Raw genomic sequence first — 23,202 nt, forward strand, 5'->3', positions numbered from 1 at the left:
TGCTTTGTTTTCAGATAGTGTCAAAAAAAGAAATCTACAAACTCTATTTGTACTCTGTTATAAAAAATATACAAACTCTATTTGTACTCTGTTATAAAAAAATACAAACTCTATTTGTACTCTGTTATAAAAAATATACAAACTCTCAGTTCCACAACCCTAAAACTAGAACAGCAGTACCAGCTTCTCCTTGGTCTCCAGCTGCACAATCCTCAACTACAGTAGGTGCACCAGCTCCTTCCCAGGTATCCATCCATGTTTGGCTCCATAACCCTCAGACATAAGCAGCAGCACCAGCTCCTCCCAAGATCTCCAGCTCCCCAACCCTCAAACTACAACAACAGCACCAGCTCCTCCCCCATCTCCAGATTCACGATCCTCAAACTACAACAGCATCACCAACTCCCACCCCAGGTCTCCAGATTCACGATTCTGAATCTATAACAGCAGCACCAACTCCTCCCTGGATTTCCAGCTCAATGACTCTCAGACTTGGCAGGCATCACGATCCCCTCCCCAGGTCTCTCTGACCCTCATATTAGAACAGCAGCATCAGCTACTCACTGGGTCTCCAGCTCCACGACCCTCAAATTTCAACTGTAGCACTGGCTCCTTCCCGGGGCCAGCAGCTCCATGACCCTCAGGCTTACGTGGTGGTATCACCAGCTCCTCCCCGTCTCCATCTCCATGACCATCAAACTTAAACTGCAGCACCTGCTCCTCCCTGGTCTCCAGCTCCACCACCATCAAACTTGAACTGCAGCACCTGCTCCTCCCCAGGCTCCAGCTACATGATCCTCAAACTACAACAGCTGCACTGGCTCCTCCCCACAGCTCCAGATCCACAACACCCAGCTTTGAACAGGAGGAGCACCAGTCCCTGTCCAGGTCTGCAGCTGCACAATCCTTAAACTAGAACAGCAGCACCATCTCCGCCTTGGGTCTCCAGCTCCACAGCTCTCAGCCTTAAACAATAGCAGCACCAGCTCCTCCCTGGGTCTCAAGCTCCATGACCTTCAAATTAAAACAACACTGCTCCTCCCAGGTCTCCAGTTCCACGGCCCTTAAAGTAGAACAAAAATAACAGCTTCTTCCTGGGTTTGAGCTCCACAACCCTCACACTAGAACAATACTACTCCTCCCTGAGTCTCCAGCTCCTCAACCCTCAAAGTGGAACAAAAACACCCAAACGCCAGCTGCTTCCCAGGTCTCCAGCTCCACCATCCCCAGACTTAAACAACAACAGCGGCTCCTCCCTGGGTCTCCAGCTCCACGAGCCTCAAACTAAAACAACACTGCTCCTAATGGAGTCTCCAGCTCCAGGACCCTCAGACTACAAGAGCAACACCAGCTCCTCCCTGGACCTTCAGTTTAAAGTGAGATCAAATGATTGTATCTGTGATCTGAAATCATTTCTTTGCTTCACATCAAACCAAACGTTCTTCCAAATTATTTTCATTTAATTCTCTCCAGAATGGAAAGCAATATTAATTGTTTTCAATAAACAATTACCTTTCATCAAAGCCATGAACTTTATCTGCTGTTTTTGAATAGAATGCTGGCTTGGGGAAGGTGGTTGTAAAGAGCAGGTCTTCTTTGTGCATTTTATGATTCCAAATGTGCTAGTTGGAACAAAGGAGTGAGAAGTTAAAAACCCTCTCATGAAAACATTTAGAAATGCACTAGAGCTGTTTATTGCTCTTTGAGGTGAGAGGTCATCCTGCAAAGGCACAGTCACACCTGTTTGGGCTCCCCCAGGTTCTGGATGTCACTAGACCTCCACTTCCCCCTGACCTTGGCAGGTCAGACTCCGAAGGACGTTGTCTGTGTGACCTCACACCAGGTAGATGGACGGGGGAAAGAGGCGCATCTGGCTTGTAGGATGGCCCTGCAAGGCCACTTTTCTGGCAGGGAGGTGACACCTGCAAAGGAATCTCTCATTTCTCCCAGCCCCAGTCAGGTCCAACAAGCGGTGGGTTTACCCTCTCAATTATTATACTATTTTTTAATAATAATAAAAGTCACAACTCATTTCAAAGATTTTTTAAAATAGCAGAAAACAAGCTTTTTAATAATGAGTGATTCCAACACCAAAGATAAGCAGCATTCCCATTTTGATGTGTAGTGCTCCTATTAGACAATACACACACACATTTTCACACTTACACACTTATGCATTTAGCTAAAAATATATATATACAAACTCTCAAAATACTCTGCTATAAAAAATATAAAAACTCCATATCTACTCACTTATAAAAAATAAAAAAACTATATCTGTACTGTTAAAAATATATGCAAACTCTATTTGTACTATGTAATAAAAAATATAGGAACCCTAAGTGTACTCTCTTATAAAACACATACAAACTCTATTTGTATCCTGTTATGAAAACTATAAAAACTCTCAAAATACACTGCTATGAAAAATAAAATCTATTCGAACTCTGTTATGAAAAATATACAAACCCACAAAATATTATGTTATAAAAATATAAAAACCCTATTTGTACTCTGTTATTAAAAATATACACACTCCGGCATATATCCAAAGGATTATAAATCGTTCTACTATAAGGACACATGCACACGAATGTTCATTGCAGCACAGTTTACAATAGCAAAGACCTGGAACCAACCCAAATGCCTATCGATGATAGACTGGACAGGAAAAATGTGGCACATATACACCATGGAATATTATGCAGCCATTAAAAACGAGGAGTTCACGTCCTTTGTAGGGACATGGATGAACCTGGAAAACATCATTCTCAGCAAACTGACACAAGAACACAAAATCAAACACCATATGTTCTCACTCATAGGCGGGTGTTGAACAAGGAGAACACATGGACACAGGGAGGGGAACACTATACACGGGGGTATGTTGAGGGGGAGGGGGGACAGCTGGGGTGTGGGGAGTTGGGGACGGATAGCATGGAGAGAAATGCCAGATATAGGTGAAGGGGAGGGAGGCAGTAAATCACACTGCCACATATGCACCTATGCAACAATCTTGCATGTTTTTCACATGTACCCCAAAACCTAAAATGCAATAAAAAATATATATATACACACACTCTATTTGTACTTTGTAATAAAAAATATACAAACGCTATTTGTACTCTTATAAAAAATATAAAAACTCAATTTGCACTCTGTTATAAAAGATATACAAACTATATTTGTATTATGTTACAAAAAATATACACACTCTATTTGTACTCTATTATAAAAAATATACACATTCTCAAAATACTTTTTTTAATTGCATTTTGGGTTTTGCAGTACATGTAAAGAACATGCAAGATTGTTGCATAGGTGCATACGTGGCAGTGTGATTTGCTGCCTTCCTCCCCTTCACCTATATGTGGGGTTTCTCCCCATGCCATATCTCTCCAACTCCCCACCCCACGCTGTCCCTGCCCTATTTCCCCCAAACAGACCCCAGTATGTAGCGCTTCCCTCCCTGTATCCATGTGTTCTCATTTTTCAACACCCGCATATGAGTGAGAACATGCGGTGTTTGATTTTGTGTTCTTGTGTCAGTTTGCTGAGAATGATGGTTTCCAGGTTCATCCATGTCCCTACAAAGGATACAAACTTATTGTTTTTGATGGCTGCATAATATTCCATGGTGTATATGTGCCACATTTTTCCTGTCCAGTCTATCATTAATGGGCATTTGGGTTGGTTCCAGGTCTTTGCTATTGTAAACTGTGCTGCAATGAACATTCGTGTGCATGTGTCTTTATAGTAGAACGATTCATAAGCCTTTCGATATATACCCAGTAATGGGATTGCTGGGTCAAATGGAATTTCTATTTCTGCACCCGTGAGGAATCACCACACTGTCTTCCACAATGGTTGAACTAATTTACACTCCCACCAACAGTGTAAAAGTGTTCCTATTTCTCCGCATCCTCTCCAGCATCTGTTGTCTCCAGATTTTTTAATGATTGTCATTCTAACTGGCATGAGATGGTATCTCAATGTAGTTTTGATTTGCATTTCTCTAATGACCAGTGATGATGAGCATTTTTTCATATGTTTGTTGGCCTCGTGTATGTCTTCTTTTGTAAAGTATCTGTTCATATCCTTTGCCCACTTTTGAATGGGCTTGATTTTTTCTTGTAAATCTTTATTAGATCTTTGTAAATTCTCAATATCAGCCCTTTGTCAGATGGGTAAGCTGCAGAAATTTTTTCCCATTCTGTTGATTGCCAATTCAATCTAATGACTGTTTCTTTTGCCGTGCAGAAGCTGTGGAGTTTGATTAGGTCCCATTTGTCTATTTTGGCTTTTGTTGCCAATGCTTTTGGTGTTTTGGTCATAAAGTCCTTGCCTACGCCTATGTCCTGAATGGTTTTGCCTAGGTTTCCTTCTAGTGTTTTTATGGTGTTAGGCCTTATGTTTAAGTCTTTAATCCATCTGTAGAAATAGAAATTCCATTTGACCCAGCAATCCCATTACTGGGCATATATCCAAAGGATTATAAATCGTTCTACTATAAGGACACATGCACACGAATGTTCATTGCAGCACAGTTTACAATAGCAAAGACCTGGAACCAACCCAAATGCCCATCGATGATAGACTGGACAGGAAAAATGTGGCACATATACACCATGGAATATTATGCAGCCATTAAAAATGAGGAGTTCGCGTCCTTTGTAGGGACATGGATGAACCTGGAAACCATCATTCTCAGCAAACTGACACAAGAACACAAAACCAAATACCACATGTTCTCACTCATAGGAGGGTGTTGAACAAGGAGAACACATGGACACAGGGAGGGGAGCACTATACACGGGGGTCTGTCGCGGGGGAGTAGGGGGGACAGTGGGGGGGAGTTGGGGAGGGATAGCATGGGGAGAAATGCCAGATATGGGTGAGGGGGAGGGAAGCAGCAAATCACACTGCCATGAATGCACCTATGCAACAACTTTGCATGTTTTTCACATGTACCCCAAAACCTAAAATTCAATAAAAAAAAAAAAGAAAGTAATACATGTTTATGGTATAAAATTTATAAAATAAAAATGTATAACTGTGAAAGTTTAAAAAAATAAATAAATAAAATAAAATAAAACCAAAAAAAAAAAAAAAAAAATGCTCACTCTGAAACTACTCTTTAAATTAGAATATACTCACTCTGAATTTAATCTTTTATAAAAAATATACTCACTCTCAAATTACTCTTTTATTTAGAATATACTCACTCTCAATGTACTCTTTTATAAAAAATATACTCACTCTCAAATTACTCTTTTATTTAGAATATACTCACTCTCAATATACTCTTTTATAAAAAATATAATCACTCTCAAAGTACTCTTTTATTTAGAATATACTCACTCTCAATATACTCTTTTATTTAGAATATACTCACTATAACTTACTCTTTTATAAAAAATATACTCACTCTCAAAGTACTGTTTTATTTATTATATACTCACTCTCAATGTACTCTTTTATTTAGAATATACTCACTCTCAAATTACTCTTCAGTAAAAAATATACTCACTCTCAAAGTACCCATTTTTTAGAATATACTCACTCTTAAACTACTCTTATAAAAAATATACTCATTCTCAATGTACTCTTTTATAAAAAATATACTCACTCTCAAAGTACTCTTTTACTTACAATGTACTCACTCTAAAGTACTCTTTTATAAAAAATATACTCACTCTCAATGTACTCTTTAGAATATACTCAATCTCAAAGTACTCTTTTATAAAAAATATACTCACTCTCAAATTCCTCTTTAGAATATACTCTCAATGTGCTCTTTTATTAAAAATATAATCACTCTCAAAGTACTCTTTTATTTAGAATATACTCACTCTCAAAGTACTCTTTTATAAAATAAATACTCTCAACATACTCTTTTATAAAAAATATACTCAATCTCAAAATACTCTTTTATAAAAAATATACTCACTCTCAAAGTACTCTTTTATACAAAATATACTCACTCTCAAAATACACCTTTTTAAAAAATGTACTCACTCTCAAATTCCTCTTTTCTTTAGAATATACTCACTCTCAAAGTACTCTTTTATTTAGAATATACTTACTCTCAAAGTACTCTTTTATTTAGAATATACTAACTCTGAAATTCTATTTGACCACATAATACTATAAAATAGGAAGGGTCAAATGGCTCACGCTTGTATTCTCAATACTTTGGGGGCAGAGGTGGATGGATCACGAGATCAGGAGTTCGAGACCAGCCTGACCAACATTGTGAAGCCCTGTCTCTACTAAAAATGCAAAAAATTAGCTGACTGTGGTTGCACACACTTGTAATTCCAGCTACTCAGGAGGCTGAAGCACAAGAAGTGCTTGAACCTGGGAGGTGGAGGTTGCAGTGAGCCTAGATCACGCCACTGCACTCCAACCTGGGTGACAGAATGAGACTCCCTCTCTAAATGAGTGAATTAATGAAAGAAAAGAAAAGAAAATAAGATACAATACCTGGTTTGGGTGTGAATTTTTGGAGGACCTGATATAAAGAACATTTTGGGAACAATTGAAGGAAATATGATTATGAGCTTAGTGTAAAGGAATGATTGTTAACTATTTAAAGTGTGAATACCAAGTTTAGACTTTTAGAGAAAAATACAGATTTTTCTGTAAAATAGAATTTGGGAGGTATTTAACAGCAAAATGTGACAGTGTCCTCAATTTACCTTTTTTTTTTGAGATGGAGCCTCACTCTGTCACCCAGGCTGGAGTGCAGTGGTGTGATCTCAGCTCACTGCCTCCCAGGTTCAAGCAGTTCTCTGCCTCAGCCTCCTGAGTAGCTGGGATTACAGGCACCTGCCACCACACCTGACTAATTTTTGCATTTTTAGTAGAGATGGGATTTCACCATATTGACCAGGTTGGCCTTGAACTCCTAACCTCAGGGGACCCACCTGCCTCGGCCTCCCAAGGTGCTGGGATTACAGCCATGAGCCACCATGCCTGGCCCATTTTTCTTTCCTGTTTTTTGTTCTCACTACTTCCTCTCTGACAGTTATACCATTGTTTTTTTCTTATCACTTCCAATTTCTTTGTGGTTTCCTTGCCTCTCATCTTTGAGACAGTGTGAATATCCTACATTTTATTAATATCCATTGATGAAGACTGAGGCAAGTGGATCACTTGAGGTCAGGAGTTTGAGACCAGCCTGGTCAACATGGAGAGTTTCTACCAAAAAATACAAAAATCAGCTGCGCATGGTGGTGCACACCTGTAGTCCCAACTACTCTAGAGGCTGAGGCATGAGAATCACTTGAACACAGGAGGTGGAGGTTGCAGTGAGCCAAGATCGAGCCACTGCATCCCAGCCTGGGTGCCAGAGTGAGACCCTATCTCAAAAACCAAAAAATATAATAATGATTCTTGACTGAATTAATTTTTGATATGGTGTGTATATCAAAGTACAATATCTTAACAAATTCAGTAAACTCTCATTGTCTTTAATTTGTGATTCATCAATTGGGCAGCACCCCATGTATGAAATGGAAAGATTCACCAATGAGCTGAGCAGAGGAGGTGGGCTTTATAGGCAGAAAAGTCAGCAGAAATCAGGAACAGAAAGTGGATTGATGGTTTCAAAGTTGCTTTCCTTTTAGGATTAAAGCTAGGATGACCTCCACATCATGCCAGCTCAGGCCTCTTGTGCTCTGTGATCAGTTGCTGTGAATTTACTGTTTTTCTTAAGTTCAGTTTGATTATGTGGCACCTAACACAAGTGGCTCCATTCTGGTTTGGTCTGGTCTTTTGAGGCCTAGTGCAGGGGTTCAGTCCAAAGCAATGGCCTCCCATACATTCTAAAACAATTCAGTGTACATAGTAAACACACACAGTGAAGGGATGACTTGTTTTTTGTTTGTTTGTTTGTTTTAAGAATCTCAGCTGGGCATGGTGTCTCGGGCCTGTAATCCTAGCACTTTGGGAGGCTGAGGTGGGAGGAATATGAGGTCAGGAAATCGAGACCATCATGGCTAACATGGTGAAACCACGTCTCTACTAAAAACACACAAAAAATAATCAGGTGTGGTGGTGGGCACCTGTAATCCTAGCTACTCAGGAGGCTGAGGCAGGAGAATCGTTTGAACCTGAGAGGTGGAAGGTGTAGTGAGCTGAGATCTAGCCACTGTACTCCAGCCTGGGTGACAGAGTGAGACTCCATCTCAAAAAAAAAAAAAAAAAAAAAAGCCTGATCTTGCTGGCTCACATCTGTAATCGCAGCACTTTGGGAGGTTGAGGTGGGCAGATCACCTGCGGTAAATAGTTTGAGAGCAGCCTGGCCAACATGGCCAAACCCCATCTCTCCTAAAAAAAAAATACAAAAATTAGTTATTTCTTGTCTTCTGCTAGGTTTTGAGTTTTTTTGATCTTGCTCCTCTAGCTCTTTCAATTTTGATGATAGGGTGTCAATTTTAGTTCTCTCCTTTCTTCTCATGTGGGCACTTATTGCTTATATTTTCCTCTAGAGACTGCTTTAAATGTATCCCAGAGATTCTGGTATGTGGTGTCTTCGTTCTTGTTGGTTTCAAAGAACATCTTTATTTCTGCCTTCATTTCAGTGTTTATCCAGTCAACATTCAGGAGAAAGTTGTTCATTTTCAATGAGGCCGTGAGGTTCTGGGTTGGCTTCTGAATTCTGAGTTCTAACTTGATTGCACTGTGGTCTGAGAGACTGTTTGTTATGGTTTCCATTCTTTTGCATTTGCTGAGAAGTGATTTACTTCCAATTATGTGGTCAATTTTAGGGTAGGTGTGATGTGGTGCTGAGAAGAATGTATATTCTGTGGATTTGGGCTGGAGAGTTCTGTAAATGTCTATTAGGTTTGCTTGTTCCAGGTCTGAGTTCAAGTCCTGGATATCCTTATTAATTTTCTGTCTCGTTGATCTGTCTAATATTGACAATGGTGTGTTGAAGTCTCCCACTATTATTGTGTGGGAGTCTAAGTCTCTTTGCAAGTCTTTAAGAACTTGCCTTATGTATATGGGTGCTCCTGTATTAGGTGCATATATATTTAGGATCGTTAGCTCTTCTTGTTGCATTGATCCTTTTACCATTATGTAATGTCCTTCTTTGTCTCTTTTGATCTTTGTTGCTTTAAAGTCTATTTTATCAGAGATGAGAATTGCAACTCCTGCTTTTTCTTGCTCTCCATTTGCTTGGTAAATCAAACCGACAGCCAATATCATACTGAATGGGCAAAAACTGGAAGCATTCCCTTTGAAATCTGGCACTAGACAAGGATGCCCTCTCTCACCATTCCTATTCAATATAGTACTGGAAGTTCTAGCCAGAGCAATCAGGCAAGAAAAAGAAATAAAGAGTATTCAATTAGGAAAGGAGGAAGTCAAATTGTCTCTATTTGCAGACGACATGATTGCATATCTATAAGACCCCATCACCTCAGCCCAAAATCTCCTGAAACTGATAAGCAACTTCAGCAAAGTCTCAGGATACAAAATCAATGTGCAAAAATCACAAGCATTCCTATACAGCAATAACAGACTTAAAGAGAGCCAAATCAAGAATGAACTGCCATTCACAATTGCTACAAAGAGAATAAAATACCTAGGAATACAACTAACAAGGAACGTAAAGGACCTCTTCAAGGAGAACTACAAATCACTGCTCAACGAAATAAGAGAGGACACAAACAGATGGAGAAACATTCCATGTTCATGGTTAGGAAGAATTAATATCGTGAAAATGGCCATACTGCCCAAAGTAATTTACAGATTCAACGCTATCCCCATCAAGCTACCAATGACCTTCCTCACAGAACTGGAAAAAACCACCTTAAACTTCATATGGAACCAAAAGAGAGCCCGCATTGCCAAGTCAATTCTAAGCAAAAAGAACAAAGCGGGAGGCATCACACTACCGGACATCAAACTCTACTACAAGGCTACAGTAATCAAAACAGCATGGTACTGGTACCAAAACAGAGATATAGACCAATGGAACAGAACAGAGGTGTCGGAGGCGACACAACATATCTACAACCACCTGATCTTTGACAAACCTGAAAAAAACAAGCAATGGGGAAAGGATTCCCTCTTCAATAAGTGGTGTTGGGAAAACTGGCTAGCCATATGCAGAAAGCAGAAACTCGACCCCTTCCTGACACCTTACACTAAAATTGACTCCAGATGGATTAAAGACTTAAACATAAGACGTAACACCATAAAAACACTAGAAGGAAACCTAGGCAAAACCATTCAGGACATAGGCGTAGGCAAGGACTTTATGACCAAAACACCAAAAGCATTGGCAACAAAAGCCAAAATAGACAAATGGGACCTAATCAAACTCCACAGCTTCTGCACGGCAAAAGAAACAGTCAATAGAGTGAATCGGCAACCAACAGAATGGGAAAAAATTTTTGCAGCCTTCCCGTCTGACAAAGGACTGATATCCAGAATTTACAATGAGCTAAAAAAGATTTACAAGAAAAAAATAAACAAGCCCATTCAAAAATGGGAGAAGGATATGAACAGATACTTTACAAAAGAAGACATACATGAGGCCAACAAACATGAAAAAATGCTCATCATCACTGTTCATTAGAGAAATGCAAATCAAAACTACATTGAGATACCATCTCACACCAGTTAGAATGGCGATCATTAAAAAATCTGGAGAAAACAGATGCTGGAGAGGATGTGGAGAAATAGGAACACTTTTACACTGTTGGTGGGAGTGTAAATTAGTTCAACCACTGTGGAAAACAGTGTGGCGATTCCTCAAGGACCTAGAAATAGAAATTCCATTTGACTCAGCAATCCCATTACTGGGCATATATCCAAAGGATTACAAATCGTTCTACTATAAGGACACATGCACACGAATGTTCATTGCAGCACAGTTTACAATAGCAAAGGCCTGGAACCAACCCAAATGCCCATCGATGATAGACTGGACAGGAAAAATGTGGCACATATACACCATGGAATATTATGCAGCCATTAAAAACGAGGAGTTCACGTCCTTTGTAGGGACATGGATGAACCTAGAAACCATCATTCTCAGCAAACTGACACAAGAACACAAAATCAAACACCACATGTTCTCACTCATAGGCAAGTGTTGAACAAGGAGAACACATGGACACAGGGAGGGGAACACTATACACGGGGGTCTGTTGGGGGGGGCCAGCCGGGGAGTGGGGAGTTGGGGAGGGATAGCATGGGGAGAAATGCCAGATATAGGTGAAGGGGACGGAGGCAGCAAATAACACTGCCACGTATGCACCTATGCAACAACCTTACATGTTTTTCACATGTACCCCAAAACCTAAAATGCAATAAAAAAAAAAAAAGAGAGAAAGAAGAGGAAAAAAAAAAATACAAAAATTAGCCAGGTGTGGTGGTGGATGCCTGTAATCCCAGCTACTCGGGAAACTGAGGCAGGAGAATCGTTTGAACCTGGGAGGCGAAGGATGCAGTGAGTGGAGATTGCACAACTGCACTCCAGCCTGGGTGATAGATTGAGACTCCATCTCAACAACAATAAAAAGAGTCTCATTCTGTCACCCAGGCAAAGTCGCTGAGTGCAGAGGCAAAGTCACAGCTTACTGCAGCCTCAACCTCCATGTTTAAGTGATCCTCCCACCTCAGCTTCCCAAGTAGTGAAGATGACAGGTGTGGACCACCAAGCCTAGCTAATTTAAAAAATTCTTTTGTAGAAACGAGGTCTTACCATGTTTCCCAGGGTGGTCACAAACTCCTGGGCTCAGGTGATCCACCTGGCTTGACATCTCAAACTGCTGGAATTACAGGCATGAGCCACTATGCCTGGCCAAAAGGGTGATTTTTAAACTCCATCTTTCTTTCAATTTTTGCATTCTACTCTAAGGAAGAGCTTTCTCTTCTTCTGTATTTGTGTAATTTTTTGCACATGGTTTCTTGAATTGTTCAGTGGGTAATGGTCTGTTGTTTCATTGACTTTGATGCTCAAAATTTTCCAAATGTGGACAGCATTTTGTATATCTACATAAACATACAAAAATATATCTGTCTAAATATAAATGCTATAATTACTCCAATAAGATATGTAAAAAATTAAAATAATTTCACATAGACAGTGAATCCCCACAGTGGAATAATAAAAATGTTCATGATGACATCAAAAACCTACTAAGTAGAAATGTGGAAAATGTTCTTAGAAAGAACTCTGCCACCATGATATCAGTTCTCAACCACTGGAAAGAATATTCAGTTCAGTTTCATTAAAACTCCAACCTGGGTTTTTTGCTAAAGTATAAAAATGATTACTAGGCCTGGTGTGGTGGCTCACACCTGTAATTGTGGCACTTTGGGAGGCCAAGGCAGGTGGATCACCTGATGTTGGGAGTTCAAGACCAGCCTGATCAACATGGAGAAACCCCATCTCTACTAAATAAATAAATAAATAAATAAATAAATAAATAAATAATTAGCCAGGCATTGTGGCTCATGGCTGTAATCCCAGCTACTTGGGAGGTTGTGGCATGAGAATTGCTTGAACCTGGGGGATGGAGGTTGCAGTGAGCTGAAATCGCACCATTGCACTCCAGCCTTGGTGACAGAGTTAGACTCTGACTCAAAAAATGAACAAACAAACAAAGGACCAGGCATGGTGGCTCATGCCTGTAATCTCAGCATCTTGGGAGGCCGAAGTGGGCAGATCACAAGGTCAGGAGTTTGAGACCAGTCTGGTCAAAATGGTGAAAGGCCATCTCTATAAAAAATACAAAAATAAGTGGGGGATGGTGGCACGCACCTGTAATCCCAGCTACTCGGGAGGCTGAGGCGGGAGAATTACCCTAATCCAGGAAGTGGAGGTTGCAGTGAGCCGAGATCACGCCATTGCACTCCAGCTGGGGTAACAGAGTGAGACTCCGACTCAAAAGTAAAATAAATAAAATAAAATAAAACAACAAGCAAAAACAAGGTAGTGAGGTGATGAGACTCCCTAACATTAAACGTTTTAAAAATGTAATAACTACAGAATGGGGTTCACAGAGGGAGGGACATCTGGGCCAGTGGAATAGATCAGAAAGCTTGAGATGGACTCACCTATTTTAGGCATGAATCTGCAACAAAGCCAGCATTGCCACAGGGTAGAAAAGGTGGACCCTTCAATTCATGGGATGCTGACATTAGTTATCGACCAGGACATAATCTCCTTAGCTGGAAGGAGGATATTGAATGTTTCCAACACAGAGAAATGATACATGTTTGTGATGATAGATATGCTAATGACCTTGATCTGACCACTGTACATTATATGTATCAAAACACCACTATTGGCCAAGTGCAGTGGCTCACGCCTATTACTCTAGCACTTTTGGAGGCTGAAGGGGGTGGATCACCTGAGCTCAGGAGTTCAAGACTAGTCTGGCCAACATGGTGAAACCCCATTTCTACTAAAAATACAAAAATTAGCCAGGTGCAGTGGCAGGTGCCTGTAATCCCAGTACTTTGGGAGGCTGAGGTGGGTGGATCATGAAGTCAGGAGTTCAAGACCAGCCTGGCCAAGATAGTGAAACCCCATCTCTACTAAAACTCCAAAAGAAATCAGCCAGCCATGGTGGCAAGCATCTGTAATCCCAGCTACTCAGGAGGCTGAGGTGGGAGAATCACTTGAACCTGAGTGGCAGAGGTTATACTGAGCCAAAGTCACACCACTGCACTCCAGCCTGGGCTACAGAGTGAGACTCTGTATCAGAAAAAAAAAGAAAGAAAGAAAGAAAAGAAAAAGAAAAAAAAAAAACTAAAACAAAAAAACAAGACTTGTTGGAACAGTATGTCTAGAAGAGTAAAGAAACACAGTTGAAGTCTGGGCATGGTGGCTCACACCTGTAATCCCAGCACTTTGGGAGGCCGAGGTGGTCAGAGCACTGGGTCAGGAGTTCAAGACCAGCCTGGCCAATATGGTGAAACTCCATCTCTACTAAAAATACAAAAATTAGCCAGGGGTGGTGGCACATGCCTATAATCTCAGCTATTTGGGAGGCTGAGGCAGGAGAATAGCTTGAACCTGGGAGGCAGAGGTTGTGGTGAGCCGAGATTATGCCACTGTAATCCAGCCTAGGCAACAAGAGCAAACGTTCATCTCAAAACACAAAAATGCTGACTAGATCCAAATCTACATGAAACTGATGAAATTGGTAGCTAGGGGAGGTCTGGGGTAATAGACATAAGTGCAGGAAGACACGCTATAGGCACATTTGAGATTTCTAAATCCCAGATGAATTTTTGGAAATGTAATATTCATTATTTATAAAAACAAAACAAAAAAGTTTCTTAATAGTTGATAAATTAGTTACTTTTAATTGGAAGTAACATTTTATTTTATTTTTTCCTTTTCCTTTCTTTTTGAGACAGATATCACTCTGTCGCCCAGGCTGGAGTGTAGTGGTACGATCATAGTTCACTGCAATCTAGAAGTTCTGAGCTCAAGGAATCCACACACCTCAGCCTCCTAAGAAGCTGGGACTACAGGCATGTATCCTAATAATTTTTAATTTTTTGTAGAGGTGAGGTCTTGCTATGTTGCCAAGGCTGGTCTCAAACTCCTGGAGTCAAGCAATCCTCCCACCTCCATCTCCCAAAGTGGTGGAAATGAGAGGCATAAGCCAGTGTACCTGGAGGAAGACACGTTTTTTTCTTATTCTTTTCTTTTCTTTTCTTTTCTTTTTTTTTTTTTTGAGACACAGTTTCCCTCTTGTGGTCCAGACTGGAGTGTAGTGGCGTGATCTCAGCTCACTGCAACCTCCACCTCCTGGGTTCAAACAATACTTGTGCCTCAGCCTCCTGAGTAGCTGGGATTACAGGCACCTGCCACCATGCCTTACTAATTTTTGGTATTTTAGTAGAGACAGGGTTTCACCATGTAGGGCATGCTCATCTTAAACTCCTGACCTCAGGTGATCCATGCACCTCGGCCTCCCAAAGTGCTGGGATTACAGGTGTGAGCTGCTGCGCCTGGCCAGGAAGTCACTTTTTTAATATATAAAACCATATTAAGATTTGTTCCCTTAAACCCTAATTTTTGTTAAAATGTATAATTTTTGTTCAAAGCACTGTGAAAATTACCACTATCATAATGGAGCCACTAATATTAAGAAACCCTCTCACAAATAGAACCAGGGAAGGTCATGAAGAGAGGGTTCTCACATTTACATGTTTAGTAATGAAAAACACTCTACAAGAACTACAGGCTTACACACAAAAATACTTTTACAGAGACACTCAGACTGGTAAAACCCCATATATAAGAAAAATACAAAAATTAGCTGGGAATAGTAGTGTATGCTTATGGTCCCAGCACCTTGGAGGCTGAAGCAGGAGGATTACTTGAGCCCAGGTGGTCAAGGCTGACCCTTGCTACTGATCTTTGAGGATGAGGATAATTATTTCTGAACAATTATGTAATCCTCACTTTTTTTTCCTTTAAAAACCTTTGTCGGCCAGATGCAGTGGCTCAAGCTCGTAATCCCACCACCTTGGGAGGCCTGGGCATGTGGATCATGAGGTCAGGTGTTGGAGACCAGCCTGGCCAATATGGTGAAACCCTGTCTCTACTAAAAACACAAAAGTTAGCTGGGCATGGTGGTGGTGTGTGCCTGTAATCTCAGCTGCTTGAAAGGTTGAGGAAGGGGAGGTTTCAGTGAGCTGAGGTTGTGTCATTGCACTCCAGCCTGGGTGACAGTGAGACTACCCCAAAAACAAACAAACAAACAAACAAACAACCTTTGTCCCAGGCTGGGCAACATAGCAAAACCCTATATATACAAAAAATACAAAACTTAGCTGGGAACAGTAGTGTATGCCTATGGTCCCAGCACCTTGGCAGCTGAAGCAGGAGGATTGCTTGAGCCCCGTGTGCTGAGGCTACAGTGAGCTGTGATCTCACCACTGCACTCCAGCCTGGGCAGCAGAGACCCTGTCTTAAAAAAAAAAAAAAAAAAAAAAAAAAACGAAACAACCTTTGTCTCCTTTACCTCCCTGAATAAGCACATAGTTCGCTATGGTGCCCGTATTCCCATTTCAATGCCTGTTACCATCGTTTTCTTTTAGACAGCCTCTGTTATTTACATTGGCACAATAAAAACATGAATTATGACAATTATGGACCAGATGTGGTGGCTCACACCTGTAACCCCAGAACTATGGGAGGCCAAGGCAGGCATATCTTGGGGTCAGGAGTTTGAGACCAACCTGGCCAACATGGCAAAACCTAGTCCTACTAAAAATACAAAAATTAGCCTGGTGTGGTGGCAGGCCCCTGTAATCCCAGTTACTAGGGAGGCTGAGGCAGGAGAATTGCTTGAACCAGGGAGGTGGAGGTTACAGTGAGCTGTGATTGTGCCCTGGCTGAAGCAGGAGGATGGCTTGAACCCGAATGTTGAGGCTGCAGTGAGCTGTGACCTCACTATTGCACTTTAACCTGGACAACAGAGACCCTGTCTCAAAAAAACCGAAGACCAAAAACAACCTTTGTCTTCCTTTACCTCTTTGAATAAGCACATAGTTTGCTATGGCCGCATATTACCATTTCAATGCCTGTTACCATCATTTTCTTTTAGACAGTCTGTTATTTAGGTTGACACAACAAAAACATGAATTATGACAATTATGGGCCTGACATGGTGGCTCATACCTGTAATCCCAGTACTTTGGGAGACTGAGGCGAGCAGATCATGAGGTCAGGAGTTCAAGACCAGCCTGAAACATGGCAAAATCTAGTCTCTACTAAAAATACAAAAATTAACCTGGTATGGTGGTGGGCCCCTGTAATCCCAGCTACTCAGAAGGCTGAGGCAGGAGAATTGCTTGAACCTGGGAGGCGGAGGTTGCTGTGAGCTGAAATTGCACCATTGCACTCCAGCCTGGGTAACAAGAGCAAGACTCCCCTGCTCAAAACAAAACAAAAACCAAGACAATTATGTTTGTATGTAAAATGGCAAGTGATACAGAGTTTATACTTCTATTCTGTCTCAAGCTGGAAGGTATTTTCTGAGACAAGCTATCGTGTTGAAGGCTTTATGTAGGTATTGTGGCTCAACTGAATAAAAGTATTCAGAATTTTCATGTCTAGTCCAAATTTATTTAAACTTACGTGATTATTTTCTCAAATGAGTTAAAATAAGAATTCAATTGCCATAGAAATAGTACAGCTGGGCCAGGTGCGATGGCTCACACCCATAATCCCAGCACTTTCGGAGGCCAAGGCAGGCAGATCACCTGAGGTCAGGAGTTCGAGACCAGCCTGATCAACATGGCGAATGCTTGTCTCTACTCAAAATACAAAAATTAGCCAGGCGTGATGGCAGGTGCCTGTAATCCCAGCTACTCGGGAGGCTGAGACAGGAGAATCACTTGAACCTGGGAAGCAGAGGTTGCAATGAGCCGAAATTGTGCCATTGCACTCCAGCCTGGGTGACAGAGTCACACTCCATTGCAAAACAAACAAACAAAAAGAGTTGGCTAAAAAACAGTTTTTCTTTTGTTTCTTTCTTTTAGTCAGGTCTCACTCTGTTGTCCAGGCAGTGGTGTGATCATGGCTTACTGCAGCCTCAACCTTCTGGACTCAAGTAGGCCTCCTGCCTCAGCCTCCTGAGTAGTTGGGACTATAGGCATGCACCACTCCACTCAGCTAATTCTTTAAAAATTTTGTAACAGCCAGGTATGGTGGCTCACACCTGTCATCCCAGCACTTTGGGAAACTGAGGCAGGAGGATCACTTGAGACCAGAAGTTCGAGACCAGCCTGGACAATATAGTGAGACCTCGTCAAATTTTTTTTCCTTGTAAAGTATTTTGCCCAGGCTGGTCTCGAACTCCTGGGCACAGGTATCCTTTCCCCTCAGCCTCCTAAAGTGATCGGATTACAGGCGTGAGCTATTGCACCTGGCCTTGAAGCAGTTGTTCTTTTATGGAGGAGAGTGAACAAGACTATCAGGAATCAGCTGTGGGGAAGTGGAATAAAAGGCCATCATCAGGCCAGGCATGGTGGCTCAGCCTGTAATCCCAGCACATTGGGAGACTGAGGCGGGCAGATCACCTGAGGTCAGGAGTTCGAGACCAGCCTGACCAGCATGGAGAAACCCCATCTCTACAAAAAAATACAAAGTTAGCCAGACCTGGTTGTGTGCACCCATAATCCCAGCTACTTGGGAGGTTGAAGCAGGAGAATCACTTGAACCTTGGAGGCAGACAAGACCAAAGACAAGTGCCGAGGGCGGGGGGACAGGCCCTGTGTGGACAAGAAGGGCCTGCAGGCCAGCAGCCCCCACCGCAAGGCAGAGTGGCCAGAAGGGACCAAGAAGAAGCCATCTTCGGCCACTCCTGTGGCCAGCTCAGGGAAAGGGAGGCCTGACCGGCCAGCCGAGCAACCAAGCCCCGCAAGCAGGGACTCCCGACTGGCAGCCAGCAGAGCTCCACCCGGCCCCGCTCCAGCTCCCCGACAGGAAGGGCGCCAAGACCCCGTCGGGGAAGCTGGTGGAGCGCAAAGCCTGCTCGCTGGACGAGGGTGCCTCCCAGGACGCTCCCAAGCTGAAGAGGTGGGCCCTGAGCCACGCTGACCTCTTTGGGGATGAGAGTGAGGACGAGGCCACAGGGCTGGGGGAACCGAGTGTGCCAAGCGTGGTGTGTCCCATGAGGCGGTGTTGGGGGGCAGGTTGGCCACCAAGACCAGCTTCTCGCTCAGCCGCCCAAGCAGTCCCTGTGGGGAGGACCTGAAACGGGCCGCCCTATACAGCCGCCTCAAGGAGTACCTGCTTACCCAGGACCAGCTCAAGGAGAATGGCTACCCTTTCCTGCACCCTGAGGGCCCGGGGGCACCATCGTCTTCACAACTGAGAAGAGGCCCCAGGACTCTTCCTGCAGGACCTGCTGCTGCTGTTGCACCAAGTACCTCGTGTCCTCCTCGGGCCACTGTGTCCGTGATAAGGAGTGTTACTACCACTGGGGACGGCTGTGCCGGAGCCGGGTGGCCAGAGGCTGGGAGGCCCAGTACTCGTGTTGCTCGGCTGCCGACAGCCCTGTCGGCTGCCAGGTTGCCAAGCAACACATGCAGGATGGCCGGAAGGAGCGCCCCAAGGGCTTTGTGAAGACCTTTGAGAAAGAACTCTCCGGAGACGGCCACCCAGGGATCTACGCCCTGGACAGCGAGATGTCCTACACAACGCACGGCCAGGAGCTGACACGCATCACGGGGGACATGGATGTGCACATGGTCTATGACACCTTCGTGAAGCCGGACAATGCGATCGTGGACTACAACACCAGGTTTTTGGGTGTGACAGAGGCTGACATCGCGGACACGAGTGTCACACTGCACGACGTCCAGGCCGTCCTGCTGAGCATGTTCAGCGCCAACACCTTCCTCATTGGACACAGCCTGCAGAGCAACCTCCTGGCCCTGAAGGTCATCCACAGCACCGTCGTGGACACGTCCGTGCTCTTCCCCCACCGCCTCAGCCTTCCATGCAAGCGGTCCCTGCGGAACCTCATGGCTGACTACCTCAGACAGATATCCAGGACAATGTGGATGGGCACAGCTCCAGCCAGGATGCCAGTGCCTGCATGCACCTGGTGATCTGGAAGGTCCGAGAAGACGCCAAGACCAAGTGATGACGCCTGCCTGCCTCCAGCTCACCTCTCCTGCCGCCCCGGCCTGTCCTTAGTCCCAGGCCTCTTCCAAACAGTGCAATAAATCTCCAGTAACCCGTCCACCTGGCGAGGCAGCCCAGAGCAGTGGGATGAGCCGGTGGCCAGAGAATGCCTCGCCCAGCCCATCCCAGCCCACGTCCTGCTGCAGCCCCTCGCACCCCTCCCCACCCTCTGCCCCCTAGACCTCTGGCGTCTCTATAAACTGCTGCTGACAGAGACCAGGATGGAGCCCACCTCCAACTGGCCCACAGCCCCTCCTGCCCTTCTGGCCAGGCCCTCACTCCCTCCCAGGTGGCAGCTGACACCTCTGCTCCTCACTGGGGGGCGTGGGGTGGGCTTGTCCCAGGTTTGTTTGAGACAGTCTTTTTTTATTTTGTATTGTTATTTTTATTATTTTTATTTAAACCTGATGACTTGCACAGCCCTTTCCCACTGGGAAGAGTGGGCCTGCTGCCTTCCCACCTAGGGGGTGGGTATGGGACAGACTCCAGCGGGGGCCAGGGCCACACTCAGCCTGGCATGGGCTAGACCTGCCTCCGGGCTCCAGGAGCTGGCCTGCCTTCCGGGTGGCCAGCTTCCACCACTCGCCGCCCCACCCTTGCACTCCATGACCTCTGAGAACCCAGCCAGCCCCTCATTAGCCCCAGGGCCTGCCTTGCATGGAGCCCACCGGCCTCCAGACACTGCCTTCCCACCAGAACCCCATCTTCTTTCACAGGCTCTCCGGATCCCCTTTCCCTCACCTCCAGGCAGGGACAGAATAAATGTATGGATTTAAAAAAAAAAAAAAAAAGTCTCTCAGGCCAGGTGCAATGGCTCATGCCTGTAATCCCAGCACCTGGGGAGGCCGAGGCGAGAGGATCACTTGGGCTCAGAAGGTCGAGACCAGCCTGGTCAACAGAGCAACAACAGGTGTCTACAAAAAAAACAAAAATTAGCTGAGCATGGTGGCAGGAACATGTGATTCCAACTACTCGGGAGGCTGAGGCAGGAGAATCACTTGAACCTGGGAGGTGGAGGTTGTAATGAGCCAGATCACACCACTACACTCCAGCCCGGATGACTCTAAAAAAAATAAAAAGTAAAATTTAAAATAAATAAAAATAAAATCTTTTTTTTTTTTAATTTGAGAGGAAGCCTTGCCCTGTCGCCCAGGCTGGAGTGCAGTGGCGAGATCACAGCTCACTGTGACCTCTGCTTCCTGGATTCAAGCAATTCTTCTGCCTCAGCCTCCCAAGTAGCTGGGATTACAGGCTCCCGCCACCATGCCTGGCTAATTTTTGTATTTTGTATTTTCTGAAAATCCAAAATACAAAAACCTCATGGATGAGACAGGTTTCATCATCTTAGTCAAGCTGATCTGGAACTACTGACCTCGTGATCCACCCGCCTCAGCCTCCCAAAATTCTGGGATTACAGGGGTGAGCCATTGCACCCAGCCTCTTTCTTTTTAATAATTGGATTGACTTTGGTCTATGTTCTCCCCTGGGGCCCAATTCTTCTCTGGAATGGGGCCATCCTGGGCACTGCAGGGTGCTGAGCAGCATCCCTGGCCTCCACCACTCCATGCCAGGAGCACCCCGTTCCAGGGTAGCGGCCCAGGCTGCAAAGGACGTGAGTCTGGGAGTTGGGCATTTCACATTGGGGTGACCCAGCCTGGGTAAAGGGAGGATCCTGCTCCCGGCAGGATCCAGCCTCCCATGGCACAAAAGCCCCAGGTCCAGGGCCCCTGGAGATGTTTTAAAATCCAGTTGACAAAAGATGAATAAAATACTTGTGAGTGTATAATCATGACTCCAGTCTGGATTCTGTTTGTCTTTATGCTGAGACAATTGTAAAATACGGCTTTGGATTTCTTTTTATTGAGACAGAATCTTTCTGCATTGCCCAGGCTGGAGTGCAGTGATGTGTTCTCGGCTCACTGCAACCTCCACCTCCCAGTTCAAGTGATTCTCCTGCCTCAGCCTCCCGAGTAGCTGGGGCTACAGGCACCCACCACCACACCTGACTAATTTTTGTATTTTTAGTAGAGATGGGGTGTCCCCATGTTGGCCAGGCTGATCTCAAACACCTGACCTCAGGTGATCCACCCACCTCGGCCTCCCAAAGTGCTGGGATTATAGATGTGAACCACCGCGCCTGGCCAGCTTTGGACTTTTGTGAGTGAAGGACGTGGCCCAGGAGGGCAAATGTGCCCCAGGCCCTGAACATCTTAACATGACCCTGTAGCTGAGTAGAACCAGCCAGGGTAAGGGATGGTGTCTAAAGGTCAGGAAAAAGGAATTCAGACAAAGAATTTCTGATGACAGTTGAACCCTGCTGCTGGCTGCAGCCTCCTTCCTGGCACAGACTGTCTCCTGTTGAATCAGCGCCTAAGTTGAATTAGTTGAATTTGCTTGAATTACGTTGAATTAGGTGTTGAATTAACATGTAGGGTGGCCTTGGGCTCTCAGGCCCTCACCTAAAGTCCATTGTCTCAAGCCACTGCCTCATGGACCAGCAGGTGTCTACACTGCCTGGAGTGGGGGAGAACCTGCGTTAATTATTTGGAAAAAAATGCAGTCTGTTCCCTGATCATAGTAATAAACTTCTAATGGGACACATGGCAAAAACCAGGGGGACCCCCAGCTCCTGGAATTCACCTCTTTCTCTCTCCCCATTCAGGGTGTGGATTTTAATGTGCGCAGCCTCCTGGGACCTCAGTAGGAGAGATGGTCATGGGACAAAGAGTCTCTTGGGGGTTCGTAGATTCCCCTAACCTGGGGGGGGGTTCTCAGTCAGGGGCAATCCTGCCCCCAGGGGACACTGGGCAATGTCTGGGGACATCTGCGGTTGTCAGGACTGGAGGTGCTCCCAGCATGGAGTGGGTAGGGGCCAGGGACACCACTCAGCACCCTGCAGTGCCCAGGACAGCCCCAGCCCAGAGAACAATCTAGCCCCAAATGTCCACAGAGTTGAACAGAAGAGACCCTAATTTAATTATGTGGGGAAAAAAAAAAGGTCAGTGGACCCTGCCTATGCCAATAAACTCAGACTGCGGCGGCAGGTGAATCCTGAATGAAAAAGGTGCAAATCAGAAACTCTTAACAGCTTTGAGTCGTGTTCCAGTGTGTGGAGGGCCATGCTGTGTTACTAATGGACACTTGGGTCATTTCCACCTTTTCACCATTGTAAGTCATAGGGACTATATGGACATTTGTGTCGTGGTTCTATTTGAACACCTGCTTCCAATTCCTCTGGGCACATAATTAGGAGACAATTGCTGGGTCATGTGGCAACTCCGTGTTCAGCCTTTTTAGGAAGTGCCAGACTGGCTTCCACAGCAGCTGCCCCATCTCACGGTGCACATGAGTTCTCAATGCCTTGAGTTCTTTTGTTTTAAACAAGGCACTGAGGCAGGAGGTGGGCTGCTGCTGGTTCAAGGCCACCCTGGAGCTGTTGGCAGACCCAGAACTTGCAGCTGTGATTTGTGCCCTGGCTCCAGCCCAAGGCCGCCTTTTCTGGCTTCAGTGCATGG

General features: G+C 44.4%; 1 pseudogene; it reads left to right on the forward strand.

Annotated features, from left to right (window-relative positions):
• Positions 1-1,009: 1,009 nt before the first annotated feature.
• Positions 1,010-19,646, forward strand: LOC105721673 (RNA exonuclease 1 homolog; annotated as a pseudogene).
• The last annotated feature ends 3,556 nt before the right edge of the window (positions 19,647-23,202 follow it).

Source organism: Aotus nancymaae, unplaced genomic scaffold, assembly GCF_030222135.1.
Source record: "Aotus nancymaae isolate 86718 unplaced genomic scaffold, 86718_ANA_hifiasm-v0.15.2.pri h1tg000007l, whole genome shotgun sequence".
NCBI classification, from domain to species: domain Eukaryota; kingdom Metazoa; phylum Chordata; class Mammalia; order Primates; family Aotidae; genus Aotus; species Aotus nancymaae.